At 35.2% G+C, this 18,810-nt stretch overlaps 1 protein-coding gene and 1 long non-coding RNA gene across 5 annotated transcripts in view; one reads left to right on the forward strand and one right to left on the reverse strand.

Moving 5' to 3' along the window:
* DNM3 (dynamin 3) overlaps nucleotides 1–18,810 on the reverse strand; it is a 556,874-nt gene that overhangs the window by 249,287 nt on the left and 288,777 nt on the right. The window lies entirely within an intron of this gene.
* Nucleotides 6,555–11,036, forward strand: LOC112396206 (uncharacterized). Its single transcript, XR_003002524.1, has 3 exons — nucleotides 6,555–6,845; nucleotides 8,990–9,064; nucleotides 10,591–11,036. It is a non-coding gene; the product is annotated as an uncharacterized LOC112396206 (long non-coding RNA).

The following is an 18,810-nucleotide window of genomic DNA, read 5'->3' on the forward strand; positions in this document are numbered from 1 at the left end:
ATTTATAAATTATATAAATATTTACAAAGTATATATACACACATATACATAGATGCACTTACACATGTTTATGCATGTGTAAACACATGTGTTTTAATATATACATGCAAAACTATAATAAAAGCCGATACACTCAAAGGAGAGGAAGGTCATTACTGACTTTTCAAAGAGATTCTCCAAAAGGTTATCTTAAGAAGCCTCTCCCACTACAGTGTTTTTTAAAAACCCTGTTGTCTTTCTTTCAGAATCAAGTATTTTCTTCTATTTTTACTTGTTTTACACACAGATGATTTATTTACCCAATGAGATTATAAACACCTTGAGGAAAATAACACTTTCTTCCTGAACAGTACTTGCTGTTGCTTGTGCTTTGGAGTCACAGGACCTGGTTTTGAATAGAGGATCAGTAATTGAATCAAGGTGGGGGCCTGCCTGTGCCCTCCCAGCAGTACCTAAGCTGCATAAGGCCCTCCTGTGCGCCAGGCCCTGATCCAAGCTTTTCTCACACATTACCCCTTTTAGTCCTCAGAGAAACCCTATTTTACAGATGAGAAAACTGGAGCTCAGAATACTGTAGTTAAACGATTGCCAAGGTCACCAAATAATGAGTTGTGAAGACAGGATTCAAACCCACGCCCTCCAGCTCCAAAACCCTCATGCTGCACTGCCTCCTGCTTCCACTTCATCTGCAGCCTTGGAGAAATCCTACCTTTCGGGGTTGTTGGATTAAATTATATCACATGTGAAAAACTAGCATGGAGGCCTGGTATAAAATAAGTCTCAAAAAAAAATGAAAAAGAAACAAAACAAACCTTTAAAAATGGAAAACAGTACACTTTCCTTTCTCTACAACTTTTGCACTGTAGTCCTGGGAGTCAATGAAGTTACATAATCTGATTCTGCATGGCAAATTGAAGCAACTTTTGGTTAATATGCAAATAAGTGCTTTCATAAAGATATGTGATTAATAGTCACTTGCAACATGGAAATAACCTTTCAACATGAACTAATTTATACCCCAAGTGCTTTCATTTGTCTATAAAAGTAAAGCAAATTCTCATGGTGGCATGAATAGAAGTATTTTAATATGGTCTCATATATCCCTTAAATAAATTCTCTGGAGAATGAACAGAATTGGGAAGCCAGTTAAGGTAACTATAATATTCTCAACTAAACAGATTTATGTCGGATTTAACCCTTTTAGCAATTCAAATAATTTGTTTCCCTTCTGAATATAACAAAAGATCATAAATCCTAAAATAAAGATACTGTGCCATGTATTATGCAGGTATGTGTATCATCACTTAAAGACTTGGAGCTTCTGTAACAATCTACTGCATAATTGCAGGTATTCTGGATAAAGCAGAAAGCTCTCTTCACACACATATTTCCTTGTAGCCAGTATGCTTCATTTGCACCCCTAGCCACAGAAAGGATACTTTTTCTACCCCTGCAAAAACGTGCTTTCTGAGTCTTTATGTGATGCACATGCAGATTTTCTTTCCCTTTTGAAACCACGCATGCTTGTTTCTGAGTCGTACTAAGGAAATAAACTATTGGTGATGCCAAAAGACATCAGGAGTCGATATTCTAAAATTGTCAGTGACCCGAGTACACCATATTTCTCTTGCCCAAGTGAGCCAATAGTCATTTTAAAGTCTGATTGTAACGTGGAATTCAATAAGAGTCCATAGCACATAGCATTCAGATGATGCTCATCAGCTTTTGGGGGCTGAAGCAGGCAGCAGACTGCATTCCTAGTACGCTCTCACTTAAAATCCGCCTGAAAAGGCCAGCACCAATTTTCCAACCCCTTTATCTTCCTTCCCCCTAAAGATTTCAAGACAGTACTTCAAATTTTACTGGAGTCATAAATCATATATTTACCTTCATGCAACTGGTTTTCAATAGAGCCAGAGTTTGTAAGGTTTGTCTGCCGGATGTATTATGTTACTGGAATATAGAAATGGCTGCTGTGCACGCCAGTGGTTAGTAAAACTCAAAGATGTAACATTATCTTTCTCAATTGATTTGAGGAAAGAATGTTCATAAAATATATACTGCTTTTGGTTAGGGGCTGATTTCTAAATAAACAGACTCATCAATGGAAATTCTTGAGACGGGCAAAACAAAACATGCATTAGTAAATGTACGTTTTAAAATCAACTCTCTCACAATCTTTGCCTTTTTGCAAGCTTTTTGAAGATTGTAAAATCAGTTGCATTAAGCTTATGATTTATAGCTGTTCTAATCTAACTTCTTTTTCAATTGTTGAAAGAAAATCTGTTAACTCTTCTGGACTATTTCTCCTCTATTTTACAGCCTCTGATGTTGCATCTCTGGCTAAGAAGGCACTTCTCTGCAGTGATCTGAAGGCAGCCATTTGTTTGAGAATCAGGGAAGGAGAGAAAAGGGGAAAGCTTTGCTACAACAAATTTCCCAGTCCTTTCCGGCCCTGACAAAATAGGAAATGCTGGCAATCAGAAGACAGCATTGCCTCCAATTAAAAAAAAAAAAAAAGTGCTAATCCACACAACATAAAGCCAAACTAAGTGGGGCTATCTTCCCTAATTTGCAATGAACTGGGGTCAACTAGATTTTTATCTCAAATACAAACTGGGAAGGAGAAAACAACAAGAGAGGAAACACTACATCTTGGTTAGATCCTGCTTTTCACACAAGATGGTATGACCGATAGTTACACAGGATGCGTCCAGAAGATCAGAAGGCCAAAAATAAGCAAGGAAATATGGCTGGCCCAATGTTCACAACTATTTCTAAAAGAGCAGTGCAATCTGATACATAACTGCAGTACACATATATAAATGTTAAAATTGTACCATGTTTTCCATTTAAGATAAAAAATAAGACAGCTTTAATTCTTGAATTATTATCATGACAAATGTTTGATCAGAAAACACATGCATACTATGTAGCTTTTACTCATTCTTTGATAGTTTACTAAATGGCCTACTTTAGACTAAAGAAAGTATAAAGACACCATTCCTACCTTCAATTAACATATTCTATTTTGGGGGAAAAATCCAAATATGTGAAATAGTAACAACATTTCAGTATAAAACTAAAAGAAAGCAGAAGATAATTGACAAGTTATTAACAGGAAATGTAAGTGCTATACAAATTCAGTAGAGGAAAAAATTTATCTGTATGGGCTGACAATATGCTTCTGAGCACAGGCCTTTGACTTAGAAAAATGTGAGTTCTTCTATTTACTGTAATTTCACAAAGCAATATGCTTAACCTCTCTGAGCCTCAATTTCACCATCAATAAAATGGGAATGATGGTAATATTTACCCCATAAGGTTATTATAAGAAATGGATACATTGTATATGAAAGGATTTGGGCATCTATAAAGAAGCTATAAAATGATCATTGAGAAGGTGGTAAAAGGAATCACATCAAACTGTTACCATTAGTTTGAAAAAGCAGAGAGGGTCAGGATGTTGGAGGGAAAGATTATTAACTTTTTCTTTACATACTTTCTATTATTTGAACTTTTATAATGCTCATGCACTAGTCTTGTAACAAAAAAACTAAAGCTATATAAATACTATCTGAAGTATGCATACCTGGATGTCACAAAATATTCTAACTGTAAACACTGGTGACACTGTTCCTTTATAAATGCATAGAAATGAGACTCAGTCCTGGTTTCAATTTGAGAATTTCTAAAATTATAAAAATTTGCCAAGCTTGGGAATGATAACCAACTGAAACAATGTTTCCTATCCATGACATTTCCAAAAAGAGCAAATTCTGTAGTCACCCAAAACCATCCATTGATTCAAACAATCACTTCGGTCAATACATTTTGAAATAATCAAGGTAAATAACATTAGTTCTCAAAGGCAAGCCTTTGTCATGTCTAACTTTGCTTTTTAGAGCCCATCACATTTTAGATATTTAACTGGTAACTTTACAGACATAGAAAAGTCCTTAGGCCATTTCCAAGTGAATGCCAAGGGCTTTCCATAAAGCCATGGCACTTTTTAGATTCAACTTGATCACAGATTAGCATTCCTAACATTAGAAGTAAGTGTGAGCTCTTTGAGGGCAGGAATCATATCTTTTTCACCTTAATGTCCGTCCCTGGCCTTGTGACTAGCACATGAGCAGGCAAGAATAAATATTTGTTGAGCTATTTGGAAGAAAGATAACTCTAAAACATTTTCCTCACCTGGAAGCCCAATGAGATGGGCATATATGCTAAGGGGAACACAACCTTTACAGTTGTTTCTGTAGGAAAATCACTTAAAATGCTTCAAAAGCAGTAAAGGTAAGTATAAAATTGAGTTCCTTGAATAAAATGTCATAAAAACACCTATTTGAGAAACAGATCTCTCCTATGTTTGAAAAAGTATAGATGTGTGAACTAAGATGAAATCATGGAGCAGGCTGATCAGAATCACCTTTCAACTGCCTTACAAAAATTCCCAAGGCATGTTTCCTCAATATAAATAGAAGAGGGCAGGGGAAAGGCTTTCACTATTTGTGGCAGGAACAAGCCCACACCTGGAATGCTGGATTCCTGGCTGACTATTGTCCCACTGGCTCATGGCTCCTCTATGATGATTCCTGAATAAACATATAGATACTCAAAAAAGACAGAGTTGGTATCCACATGTAACAAGACTATTAAGTAGTATATAGTCACACTTGCATATTTCCAGTATTATGTAATAGTGTAAAGCAGTGACAGGGAAAAAAGGAGTTGCGGCACACTGGGCTTGCTCAACCACTATGGAATAGGCCCTGAAAACACAAGTATGGAGGCAGAAGTACAGTGATATCAACTAATTCTTCTGAATTTCCATTTATGAGTTAAATCTCTCTATGAATGATATACCTAATGCTAATCTCTTAATTCCATCCTAAACTGCTGGATAATTCATTTTTATCTTATTTAATCTTCCTCCCCAGGTGAGCAGGGCTTATAATAACTTTTGAACACTTTAATGGTATGTTAATTCAAGAGAAGACATTTAATGAAAAGCAAATGCTTTAAGACACTTCTCACTTGAAGCCTTTGGAAATATTCAACCCAACACATTTTAAAGAGAGAGATTTTTCTGCTTCTAAAAAGTATTGCAGAAGGTCAGTAGAAATGAATTGCTTTGGCTGTAATTCTTTAAAGAATTCTAAGTTTCTTAGTTTGGCTACTCAAATTAAATTTGGAAGCTACCTAGAAATTTTTTCACATTTTGATCTCTAGAAGGGCTATTAATCAAGCTCTTGTTTGAGGCAACCCGAACTTCAGTCAGAATACTATTGAGTGGAAGTCAGAGAGCTGTATAATCAGAATACGCAACAGTATATATAATTGAAAACATCAGCAAAAGAAGAAAAGTAGATGCCAGCAGACTGGCATCTATGTTATAACGTGTTGTCAAGCGCTGCTTGGCAAATTTCAACAGATTTAATTAACCAGCGATGAAACTAAGCAGTAGAATACCATTAAAACAAAAGTATTAACACAGAATCAGGAATTACCAGTGAAAAACGGTGCTGCACCTAGTAGCATGGATCTACCAGAGGCAATTTGTTAGGAGACCAGAGTCATTATTTCATAGTGGAGGCTTGAAATCAAAACTTTTAAGTTTCTTTAGGTCAAGCTATAGCACAGCATTCAGAGAGCCAGCCAAAATAGCTGAGGAAGGCCACATGTGGAACTAATTACTCATGGAGAGGCCATGACAAAGAACATTTCTCCAGACTTTTCATGGGGGCTTCACTTTCAGGAAGTTGCTATAATTACTGTTCAAGTCTAGATCAGCCTGCAAGCCGCTGACAGATCCAACAGACAGGAGGAGGAGGGAAAGAGAGAGAGAGAGAGAGAGAGGGAGCGGGAGAGAGAAAGAGAGAAAGAGAGAGAGAGAGAGAGAGAGAGAGAGAGAGAGAGAGAGAGAGAAAGAACTTATCTACCCTTTCTGAAGAGTGAATTACCAGAAAATAAAGTACCACAGGAAAGCTCAAAAAAGGTTTCCAAATGAGCTCTGGCTTCCAGAGTTCAACTTTCTGTTTACTTTTTTATCTACCCTCTATCTTCAAATTACTTTTCTAGCCTGGATCGGACAGCAAATTTGTACTTCTACACTAACTCACTTTCAGTTGGCCACAGCAGAACTGTACATCTCGACTCTTTTTTTTCAGCTTTTCCATACTGGGGCCCACTTCCTGCCCAGTTGAGGAAAAAAATCTGGCCTGAAGATGAAATGACTGCTTAACATTACACTAAAACATCTGGTACCATTTTATGCACAGACCCATGTCTGAGAGCAGGCGATTCTAGCGGTCTCTCCAGCGGCACAGCGCATACCCAAACCTCCCCAGGGTGACATCATCCCATATATGGACTCTCCAGCCCAGCCCTCCCCCTTTTCCTGGTCCTAAATTCATTGCCAGTTCCCCAGTCTGCAGCAAATGTGCCACGTCAAGACTGGAAATCACAGCCCTTGAGTCTCAGTCGGGGCAGCAGAATTCAGGGGGGGAAGCCGAATGCAACCCCTTTTTCCCAAAGACCGGAGAGGATTTTAAGTACATAGATGGAAGCTTCTGGAGATCCTGCTCCGTCGCCCCAGTGTTCAGACTACCTGTTCAGGACAATGCCGTTGTACAGTAGTCTGCACATTGGTTAGACTGGGCAAGGGAGAGCAACGCCATGGACAGCTGGGGACAAAAGTTGCTGTTTCCGAGGAGAAGACATTTGTTTGCCCCTTTTTTGAATCTCATATCCAGTGTTTTTCTTCACAGGTTTTGCACAGTAGGGACCAGGAAGCCCTCGGGACACTGCCGAGAAAGGACTGCTCGAGGGAAGACCTGTGGGTAAGGCCTTCTTGACTGCTCACCTGGGCTATGACCAGGAGAGCCTAGGTGGGGAGCCAATGATTTGCTTTCACATGTGAGAGAAACTGAGGTATCTGCATGACAGATAGGTCTGCATTTAATTTTAAAAAAGCAACAATGTGTGGTACATAGTGGTTTACTAGATGTTATTCAATTTCTAAAGAGTTTAACTATTTTCTTAAGTTTAAAGGTTTTCCCACTTCAAAATGAAATATGAAACACACCCCAAACACTTAAGAATAATTTAATGAGGCTGGTTTTCAATTGTTGAAATTGATAATCCAGAGACCTAAAAACTTATTCGAATGAGGGCTGTAGTATAACTTTTAGCATCCCAGGATTGAATCCATTTTGCCCCAAAGAATACTTGCTATTATTAAAATGCTATATGAATAGTGCTTTTCTTAAATTTTATATAATATAAACATCAGGAATAATAGTATCTAACAATAAAAGAAGAGGCTGCCAAGTTTTTGCCTACCAGACAATGCAGATGGGACTGGTCCAGAAAAGAGCACCAACCCAGAACTTATTGAGTCAGCAATAAATAAATCGGAGAATAAAAACCTCTATGTTCAGATATCACAATATATATCTCTGTATTGCATTTTTTAAAAAATCCAAGAATGGTTGATAACTGCTGGTCAGCTGAGCCCTTGTGGCTATATTTTACAAGGCTTCTACTTCTCTGAGCACTTAAAATGATAAGGTACTTTGTCTAGAAACCCACTGATAAAAAAGGAATTTGTAAACGAAAGCAAAGTTTTCTTTGGTCAGTTTCCAGCTGTCCTGGGGGTGAAGGAGGGTGGGAGAGGGGGAGGAAGGTGGGAGGGAGGAAAACCCTCAAGCTGAATGAAATCCCAATAGAGAGAATAATAGAGAAAGTCTGGGTTGCAATATGATCCATGCTGAACTTTAGAGATGGGTTCCTTAAAGAACGTTCTGGAAAAAAATGTTACTGCCTCAACCCCCATTTATATCTACCCCCAAACAATTCTATATAATGAAAACATCTGTTCTCTAGGCTTTTGTGTGAATCTAACCCTTTTATCCTCCTTTAAATTCTGTAAAGTTACATTGGTTCCTTAACAAATCCTTTTCTAAATCATACATTTTGCAACAACAATTCAAACATTGTCACAAGTTCTCTTTGGCAAAACGTTTTATTACCAAAGATTCCCCACGTTATCTTTGGTCAAGACAATTTATTTTAAAAATTACCCCTTTGATCATTCCAAAACTGGTACAAAAGTTTTCTCTTTTATTCATGGTTTTTAGTTAAAATATAAAAAGGATTTATTTTAGCTATTTTCTCCAGTTAGATGATACAATGTCATCCTTTTTTTTTCTTCTATTGTATCTTGGAGGCTTCCAGATTAATTATTTTTAATAAAATAAGTAAGATTTTAAAACTCTATAGTTTTTTTTACATAGGAAAATTGAAAAAATCTATTAGGTAACTTTATGGGAGCTTATTTTTTTAAGAAATATATTTTTACTAATTGATATAGTTACTAAAGAAGATAGCTATAAGGTACTTTGGCAATATTTAAGATTTTTCAAATTTGGGGGTTTTGTTTGTTTTTTTACTCCATAGAAATAACTGAATTTCCTAACTTGCTTTAATTTCATGTTTATTTAATTTAAATGTCTTTCTTCATATTAAGTGGTTTTTTTGTTTTAATGAAACAAACCCCCACTGGTTCCTCACCTATTTTCTCCCTCAGGATTACTTTTAGTCTGGAGACAGAGGGGACCCGATGGTGTCCTTGGCATAAGTACAGGAGTAGGAACATAAGAATTAATTTCCAAAAGGGATAGCCGAGGAGCCCCTGCACGTGCTCAGTGAGCTCTGGCAACTCATTTTTAATGCAAACTTTTAACAAATAGGAAGGAATAGTACGTCTTTTTAAATTCATGAACTAAGTTAAAAATCAAAAGTAAAAGCTCACTTTATAAACCACTGCTGACTGAAGGAAGGATGGTAGTTTATGCGCTGGTATACATACTAACATGTATACACACACATATCGTAAAATAACCTTATCTATTTCCAGAGTAATTAGAATAATGTTTAACTTTCTTTTGATATTACTTTGTAAGGAAATATACAAATGTTTTAGGGATCATGGGATCTATTCCAGAGGAAACTAACCAACAATGAACAACTTCTACTAAAACTACCCCTGGATGTAATGGTAAGTGTAAGTATTAAAATTAAATATTGTACAATCGTCAGAAAGAGAAAATTGCAAGGCCTGTCCAAACTGTAATTCATAGAAACTTAGTAGTTATTTTGCATTTTAGCGCATGGTGATTGATAAGTTAGACCAGGTACTGAGTTAAAAGGAAAAATTTTTCCGCTAAGAGAAGGAAATTCAGAGCCTTAGCTTTAACACCATCATTTCTTAATTGGAAAAGGATCAACATAAAACAGTTTATTTACATTTTCAACTCCCACTGCTTTTTTAAGCCATAGATCTCAAAACCAAAGAAAATTTATTTACAGTGGGACAAAATTTCACACTGATCACTTTCTTGCAATTAGTTAATAGGTTTAATGTCCTTCCTGCTTGGTATTTGAGCTTTCGGCCAAGATAATATGTTTATATTTTTTAAAAACCAAAATATACTATCTACCCCCACCTCTCACCCTACAGACCACCCAAGTTTTTCACTTTGTGGGAAAGAGTTCAGGCACAAAACTCCTAAGGAAGGAATTTTCTCCCCCCACCCCCTTTTTTTTTTTCCCCGGTTGAAGTCTTAAAGCTGTTATAGGACATAAAAAACAACTTGGTAATGTAGAAAAGTTCACTCACCCACCAGAGTCCATCCTTACTAAAGAGAAGCCAAAGCTTTTGATTACTCTACAAGAGATTTGCTCTTCTCTGAGGAGACTATCCCACCCATCTCAATAATGTCTAAATAATAGCTAAGAGACCATCACTCATAAATCCCAGCTTAAAATAACTAGAAGTCAGGCTTTAACCTAAGAAAAGACAGGAAATTCCTGAGTAAAGATTGAAACTTTCTTACTTGGTTTCTTCTACCTTTTAACCTCGGTGTGCTACAAATTATTTAGGTAGAAATATTTATCAATTTTTTGAAGATCTCTTATTAAGAATTTTTATCAGTTTTAATAAATAGAGATAAAGAAGTAAATTAAAGAAAATAATTAAATCTTAATTTTGAATTTCCTGACTTAACTGTGACAGCCAGTTTTCTGGAGTTGATTTGGTTTAATTTTGCTGTAGAAGACTTAGAATATAATTCTATTTTTGCATTTCTTTCTTAAGATAATAAACAAAAGACAAAAAGGAGGTATAATAACCGTATTAAAAAATACATGGTATGATAATAATATAAATAGCTTTTTTATATTTTACCTAGTATATTAAGTGATAATGAATTAATATTTACTGTACAGTTTAGAAGATAGAAAAAAGTCTTAAATGTTTTTTCAGTCTTCCATCAGGTTCAACATAACCAAAAAGTGTGCATATGCCACATACTTACTAAAATTGTGTTTTTAAAATCTACTAGAAACATAAATTGTCCAAAAGTCTTATGAGTAGAATAAAATCATTTTTCAGCAAGATTTTTTCCCTTCTGAAAAACAGTTATGGTTTTTCAGGCTCAAATACATTGGGTATCTTGGTTTAATAGAACTGCTTCATATTAAAGGATAACATGAACTCACAAATATTTCTTTCTATTTTTTCAGGTTGCATGCATCATTCCTTTAATTGAGCAGAGTTAACTGGATCAAATTATTTATGGGAGAGAGAGGGAAAGCTATACAGAATTACAGTAATTTTAAATTTCCACCAATATACTCTTTGTAAGTGAATCACTCCATAAATATTTTCTGTTGCACTGAATGCAGCAACAATAACAAAATAGTTTCTTAAGGTATTTGTTTTTGCATACTCTGGCCTTGTAATTATTTAAACAGCAGCCAAGTTTAGTGATGTTTTTGATTCTATCAAGAAAAACAAATAAGTCCTCTACTCAGAAGTGATGACCAGAAACAGAATCTGACATTTATTTTTTGAAATTAAATAAATAAATGGAAAGTTGCATTTATCAACTCTTTGTTAAAACTGTACCATATCTAATCACTGCATAAAAGTTCAGATGTGTAGAATACTGTCATTTTTTTCAGTCTCTAAAAACTATTTTGCTCTCCATAAACTTTCTATTTGCTATTTTCTCAGAATTTTACAATTAAAGCAAAATAACAAACTACTTGTTTTCCTTAAAATTCTTTGAAAAAATCCCTAAGTACACATTCCTTGGACAATAAGGTTTTGTTTTGTTTTTTAAAATTCTATTTATTGGAATTTTGAATATCTGGATATTTTATTTTTTAAAGAGCAGGGAAATTTGTTAAATACCTCTACGGAAGTGAATTGATCATTTATATTAAAATAACCAGTAGAATTATTCTCAAGTCACCAGAATTAAATTTTCTAACTGTATATTTAACACCATTAATTCTTTCTTATATGAATTTTAAGGAAATTTTCCAGAGGGTCTGGTTTTACTTTTTAGATACGAAATGAAGCTTTCTCTTCTGTGTTTAAGGTACTATTTTGTAACTGCACTGCACTAACAATGTCCAATACACATTGTGAGCATCACTGTGGGTAACAACTTTTTAGCTTATACCCTTTTGATTCATGGCACAGCCCTGTAGTTAATTAAGAGGAGGAAAACTTAAGCTCACAACTGCTTTTTATTTGGTTTTCAAATCCATACTTTAAAACTTTGCATTAAAAAAATATGAGAAATTTATATAAGTTCCTGTTGCGTAATAAAATATTGATAAAAATACATCCCCTTGTCAAAATCCCACTAACAAAGCATCAGATACCAAAGTCCATTTGTTGCATTGTCGAATACATTAGGCTCATTAATTATTTTGAAAATGGCTGCCATTTCCATGTAAATGACAAGTTTCTTTTTCATGGGCTAGATTATGGTACTTACCTATTACAAGAAACATGTATAAACATAGTCTTTATCTTTAACTTCAGTTTTAAAATATGCAGAGTTTTGTGAAGAGGAAAAACATCTGGTTCAATTACTCTGAACTCTGACTGCATGTGGGCCAGTAGTAATATGAACTGGATTTAAGAATAAACCTTGTGTTTAGTCTTTTTTGTTGTTGTTTTATCCTTAAAATTTCAATGTGAGTTTTCTGCTCTGTCAATTATCCATGTTAGCACATTTGGAATGAATGTATAAGTGTACTTTCTGAATAAAGTCAAAAGTCTAACTTGTTTTTAGTTCCATAATGTTTTAATGTTTAATTCTATTGTGTGTTTTTCTCCCTTTCCCCTGACCCTCCAAAATCACCAAATCTGGAAAACAGACTGATTGTATCTGCCCATGAGCAAAGGAAACCTGAAGGAACCAAGGGCCTGGCTGGACGGAGTTGTCATGTGTCTGCCTGTCTACACTTGCTGTGCAGAACATCCGCTCACCTGTACAGCAGGCACAGACAGGCAGTCACATGACAACCCAGCCTGAATGACAACCAGCCATTGAAAGAAAGCAGCCCTCACACCATAGCATCTACACCAAGAGCTACAACCAAAATGAGGGGCGCGGGGGCCTGGGGTTTTAATTTGTTGGTTTCTTAACTCTTATGTATTATTATTATTTTTGATTCAAATATTGAAACCCACCAAAAGTAAAGTGAGTGGTGCTTATGAAATATAATAAAACCCATTTCTGAAAATGTTCCTGTGCTTTCTATAGTTCTCTTTTCCTAATCGTTGTCAGTAAATTACTACCCTTGACATTTATTGTACACAGCTTTTGAGCAGCACCCCCAAAATGAATGTAACAAAACAATATAACCTCAGTCTGATGTTTGACAGAATAAGTGATTCTAACAATTCTACTCCAAAAACTAAGTTTAGTTTTCTATACCATCATGACTTTTTAAGACACAGAGATGAAGAAAAGAAAAAGAGTGAAGAGATAATATTCCAGGGAATAATGTATTTTGAGTTAACAAACTCCGCCAGTTTGGGACTGGGTAAAACACAGTGAAAAGAGTATTTATTTCCAACATAATTTTCAAATGTATTAAAATATTTGCCTCTCTTCTTTTGATATATACAAAGCTGAAATTGAAGCTTTGATATTTCCAAATGTCATGATGTACATGATTTATTACTGCCATTGTTAAATTAAGAAATTAAGAAGGAAGTACAGTTCTAAGGGTGGAATTTACAGGGCCAATGCATTCACTTGGAATACATGCTCCCATTCACTGTAAACTTTCAAACTCTTGAAATGTTCAGGCAATTCAATTATTTTCAAAAAGAACAAGGAAAGCTATTAATGGATATGCAGTGTATAATTTTGCCATATCTTTTGAGAATATGTCAAAACTTTATACACTGTGAACTAGAGTGAAATGATCAGGGTTGGCTTGTTTATATGAATATTTCAAATATTCAAGGGTAAAAAATGGGGAGATGGGTAAAATTAAAAATTTGTCAACTTTGGTTTGGTTCACTAACATGTCAACTTCAGTATTTAAAATTAATTTTCATCTTTCTTAGAAAGATTCTGGTCAAACTTTAAAAAATACTGCACAAGGCTACCCAAAATTTTTGCTTTTTTAAATCTAACTAAACATTTCAAGTGTATATTTTGGATTAAAGCAAATTATTTTTATTCAGATATTTCATTTTTAAAATGAAAGATTTAGTCATAAGGATAAAAACTCCCCGAGGTTCAAAATTTTTATTATTATTTGATATTTTACCAAACCTGACACCATAGTTTCTTAAAAACAACAACAAAAACAAAAACAGTGATTGGGTAAAACTAATAAGTAAAAATATGATTAAGGCTAAATTCTTGCATTTACAATCTGGCCTAAGGAAATATGTCATCTGCTAAAACATGCTATTGCAAAACACATTATGAAATGAAGGTTTTTACCTTAAAGAAGAGTCCCATGACTAGCAAATAAAGTCCTAAACAATAGTTCACAAAATGTAAAATATAAACAGGAAGACAATATAAAAATGTCTCACAATATTTGCATAAAATCACCCAGTTGTAAATGCTTTATACAACCTGTAGCAAACACCTCCGACAGGAGTCTGCATATGGATCATCCTATTGGACCCTGCAAGGCAGTGCCAGGATAGTGCTTGAGAGCTCTCTGGCTGACACGATAGCTGGGTCATAACATAAAGGAGACTGTTCCATTACACCAAGCTCCAAAGGGAAAGCTAAGGAGGCCAGGCCAGCGCAGTCATCCTGTAGTGAACCACTCCAGGATGACGTTTCAAATAATTTTCCCTTAAAACATGAGGTTAACATATTGGTATTACATTCTTTTTACTTAGCTTGAAAGAATTTCATATATATATATAACCAGGAAACGGTAATATAAAGGGTAATATTTTTCTTCCAATATAAACTTCTGAGTACAACAAATAATACATATGAGGGAATGGGTGTGGGTTTATAAGTATTTTTAATAAATTTGAAATAGCATTTACCATTATGGTTTGTTGAATATATTTTTCAAAAGTATAAATCTTTGCATAATTCTAGAACTTGGAAATGTTTACATGAAATAATCCCACATTAAAAAGCATAACACAAGATAGCTTATGTATATGAAAAAGCACATGCACAACTATGATCATGAAGAATTTAAAGTAACATAAATCTTTTAAAGTTTAATATTTATTGAGACTTTTTTAAAATAAAAAATATCTAAATTTTGGCTAACTAAAACAACTCAGCAAGGAGTGTGACTAGTGTTCACAGGGTCAATCCTGACCTCCTCACAGGGAGCATGCAGACCTAGCAGGAAACAGAATCTTGAAAGTCTAAGTGCAAATGGAAGGAGCTGCAGATTTCTATAACCTCCGTCTCACAACTTTCACCATCCAGGGACATAGCTGTCACTTCGTTTCCTATTACCAAAGTTACATGTGTCATCTGTTACAGTTACATAATAAAAACAATACTAAGTAAATATCCCTATAAGGGAATTATATAATCTCCTTATCAAGCTTTCCAAACACATCAACCCACAAAAATGAGGCCTGTAATTTTTTGAGTCCAAAGAATGTCCTTATTTCAATGCAGATTTTGGATTTTCTTCAATACTGTAAGGTTAGTACATTTCCACTGGAAACGCTTCTGTTGAATTACCCTACTTTCCTAGGAGTATTCCATTATGATTTTAATCTTCATGTTGGACTACCTAAATGGAATAAATATTGGCTATGTACTACCATTGTTCATTAACTAGCAATCCCTTTTTTTTTCAGAGATTTCAACTACCATTTACACATTTCTCATTGATACCAAGAAAAATAAGACTCTTTTCTCCTTGAATCAGAATATTCTATTCTTTTAAATTTTGTATTTTGGAATAATTTAAATAAAAGCCGTCACATTGTTTTTTCAAATCTGATTTTAAAGATTAATGTAGAACTATCTGAATCCACAATCTTTTTGAAATGATAGTTTCTATTTTATTCCAATGCCTTGCCCTTTTCTAAATCCCTCCAAAGAACTGTGTAACAGGGAGATCAGCTTGTGCTTTGTGACCACTTAGAGGGGTGGGAGGGAGGCTCAAGAGGGAGGGGATGGGGGATACATGTATACATATAACTGATTCACTTTGTTATACAGCAGAAACTAACACAACATTGTAAAGCAATTATACTCCAATAAAGATGTAAAAAAAAAAAAAGAACTGTGCAAAATATATTTATAATGTATGAAAATGACGCTGGGAAATTTATTTTCTGCTTAAATTATCTTCAATCCAGGAAGTTATATAGTCAGAGGGAAAAAAAATCCATTAACCTTCAATGATGAAACTTAAGAAAATTTTAAGACAATCTACATCTAAGGGTAATTTTACCCTGTAATTCAATAATTTGGTTTAGCCACTTGTGATACCAGGACATGATGAATTACTATGCTGCACTTAGTTATTTGCTCAATCACATCTTCACTCGGCCAATATTTACTTAGCGTCACCTCTCAGAGCCATGTCTACTGGTGGTAAAACATGGAACAAGACAGTGGCTCCTGGGCTCAAGAAGCTTACAGTTCAGCAGGAACTTAAAAGCATTCAACCAATACTTAGCACGTGTGATGAGTTTTGTCAATTTTCACCTTTTGAAAAAATCTCTTAAATTCATCCATTTCTATCAATTTCCCTCAACCCATCCAACCCAAGCTACCATTATCTCTTATGTATACCACAGCAATAGTTTTCTACAACTCCCCAATTCAGTTTTGTCCTCCTCCAATCCAGTCTCTACAAAGCAATCACAAAGATCTATAAAAATTTCAAATCCTATTATGTGACTCTTGAGCTTAAAAACTTCAAAGCCTTCTCATCATTCTTTGGATCAAAATCCTTAATCTTTATAGAGTCCTTTTCTCTCTTTGTTCCAGTCACAGTGGCCTAAATTCAGTTTCTTACATTCATCAGGTTCTATCTTGCCTTAGGCATTAACACAAACCTTCTCTGACCACTCAGTTTAATGTCCCCCCATGCTGTGATTCCCATCCTAGATACTCCTTAAGTCAAACACATCATTGGATTTATCTTATTCACAGTTTGCAATCTGAATCTCATAGGTGTTCCTGATTGTTTATGTTTTCTTTATCAGGAAATATCCTTCATAAGGGTGGGTACTTTGCTAACCACTTTATCCTTAGTGATTAGGATAGTGTCTGGTACATAACAGGTGCTCAGAATATATTTGTTGGGAAATGTTCAGGTGATTAAGAGCACAGCACTGATACTTAGTAGCTGGCTGAATTAGTCTCTTTGAGTCTCAATCTTCATTTCTAAAATGGAGAATGTAAATAAAGTATTGACTTAGTTCAGTGCCTGATAAACTTTATTATAAATAATAAATGTTAATCATTATCATGATGATCTTCATCAAGATCATCATTCAGATTGAAAGCTGGCCTTCACGAGCTTAAGCAGGTAGAATGAATAGCAGAGATATTTTTTACAACCACAATTACTTTAGAACTAGGGAGCATCTTGTTAACTGAAAGTCCATTTGGCTTGGTTGAGCATTTTGACTAATTTGGATATACAAAAGGTGAGCCTGAAATGAAGGCTGGACTAGATGCTAAGAAGAGCTGTGTGGATGTACATAAAAGAATGAGTAAACACCTTGAGTTTGGGGCAATCCAGACCGACAGCACTGAGGGGAGAGATGTGAAGGGGAAGAGAAAGAGAGAAGCCAATGTACTCTCCTTGGGCTGGGCCAGCACAAGGCTAGAGCTGCCAGTGACACACCCAGTGCCCACTAGTTAAAAACTGCTGTGCAGAGGGTTATCTAATATGCTATTTGAGGTTGTTTGAATTGCTGTATTTCTTCCTCAAATCCTTAGTAAATATAAGTACTACAAATATCTTTATATTATTATTTTGATAGAAATCAAAGGAGCTAAGTATCATTCATCCAAGATCCCAAGGGATATATGTGGACACACAATCCCGCATGTCCAAGTTCTGTCCTCACCCCCATAAACAGCTCCCCCTTGACTTGGGGTATGCACAATGACAGAATGCTCTGGAGAGGATGGATCCAGGAAGAGGTCTATGCAACCCCTAGAAATGCATTCAGAGCCACTTTTGTACAGAATTTCAGAGTCTGGGGTACTGGAGTATGATTTGGAAGGACAGCCAGGTTTGGGTAAATCCCCTTGGTGATTAGTTATAAACTATCTAACTATGTACAAGATGGTCTATTTATTTTCGTGTTGCAGAAAGCCCCAATTTTTGAGTAATGCTAAAGGATAACATATAGTCAAGTACATAGATTAATTATGTTTTCCATAACCATTTTGTATTATATAGATTCTCTGAAGATAACACATGGAAATAACACTGCCTGGGACACAGGAGGAAACCTTTCCATTAAGATCATCTGTCAGTAACATTACAGATAATATTACTGTAATGTAGAATAATGGTTCAAAACATGAGGTCCACAGATGTCTGAGCATGTTCACGAACCCATCTAAGATTTAAGGGTAGGGAGGATAGTTATATTAAGGATGGGGAGAAAGCAGGAAAAATGATGGGGACCTATTATTTCCATCATGCCAACTCTAGCTTAAAATTATTACACAAGGTTATCATTCTATTGCCTCTGCCAGTTTGGATAGGAAATCACATAGTTTGATATTATCATCTCTAACCCATAGGCTGGTGAGGAGGCAGCAAAGAAAAGTCCCACTGAAGGAATAGGATCTGAGTTCCATTTTACTGCCTGAATCTTACCATTCTCTGCTGAAAAATCCCAGATCCCATACATCCTATCTCACAAAATGAAATGACCAAATTGAAAATTAGAAGACATGTGAGTGAAAGAATGACATTATTGTAGGAGGGCATAGTATTACTTGAGATGACAAGAATAAATATATAAATGTGATGCCTAAAAGATTATAAATGCACTTGTTAATATACGATTTCTTAGAGTCCTACAAACTCCCTCTGAGGTGATTTGGTCAGCAACAGTCCCCATTTGATAAGCTAAAACTGAGGCTCAGAGAAGTCTGACTTGTTCCAACACTGGCAGTTAGTCATAGCAAATTCACATCCTCCAGCACCTCACCCTTTTCATTGCACCAAGCATATGGTCTACAGGGTCTTTTGTTCAATTAATCGCATCCTGAAAACAGTTTGAACCATTGTTCTTTAATCACAAATACATTTCATAAGTCATTTATATTTATTACAAACCTGTCAAAAGTTAAATAAAACCATATCTATTCATATGCCATAATATGCTATTTATTCAACAGCCAATTAGATTATAATGAAAACATACCAGTCTAATTACACAAGAAAGCAGGAAGATGAAAGAACATAGAAACAAATAACAATTCTCTATGAAAATCTGAA

Source organism: Neophocaena asiaeorientalis, unplaced genomic scaffold, assembly GCF_003031525.2.
Source record: "Neophocaena asiaeorientalis asiaeorientalis breed wild unplaced genomic scaffold, Neophocaena_asiaeorientalis_V1.1 scaffold589, whole genome shotgun sequence".
Classification (NCBI taxonomy): domain Eukaryota; kingdom Metazoa; phylum Chordata; class Mammalia; order Artiodactyla; family Phocoenidae; genus Neophocaena; species Neophocaena asiaeorientalis.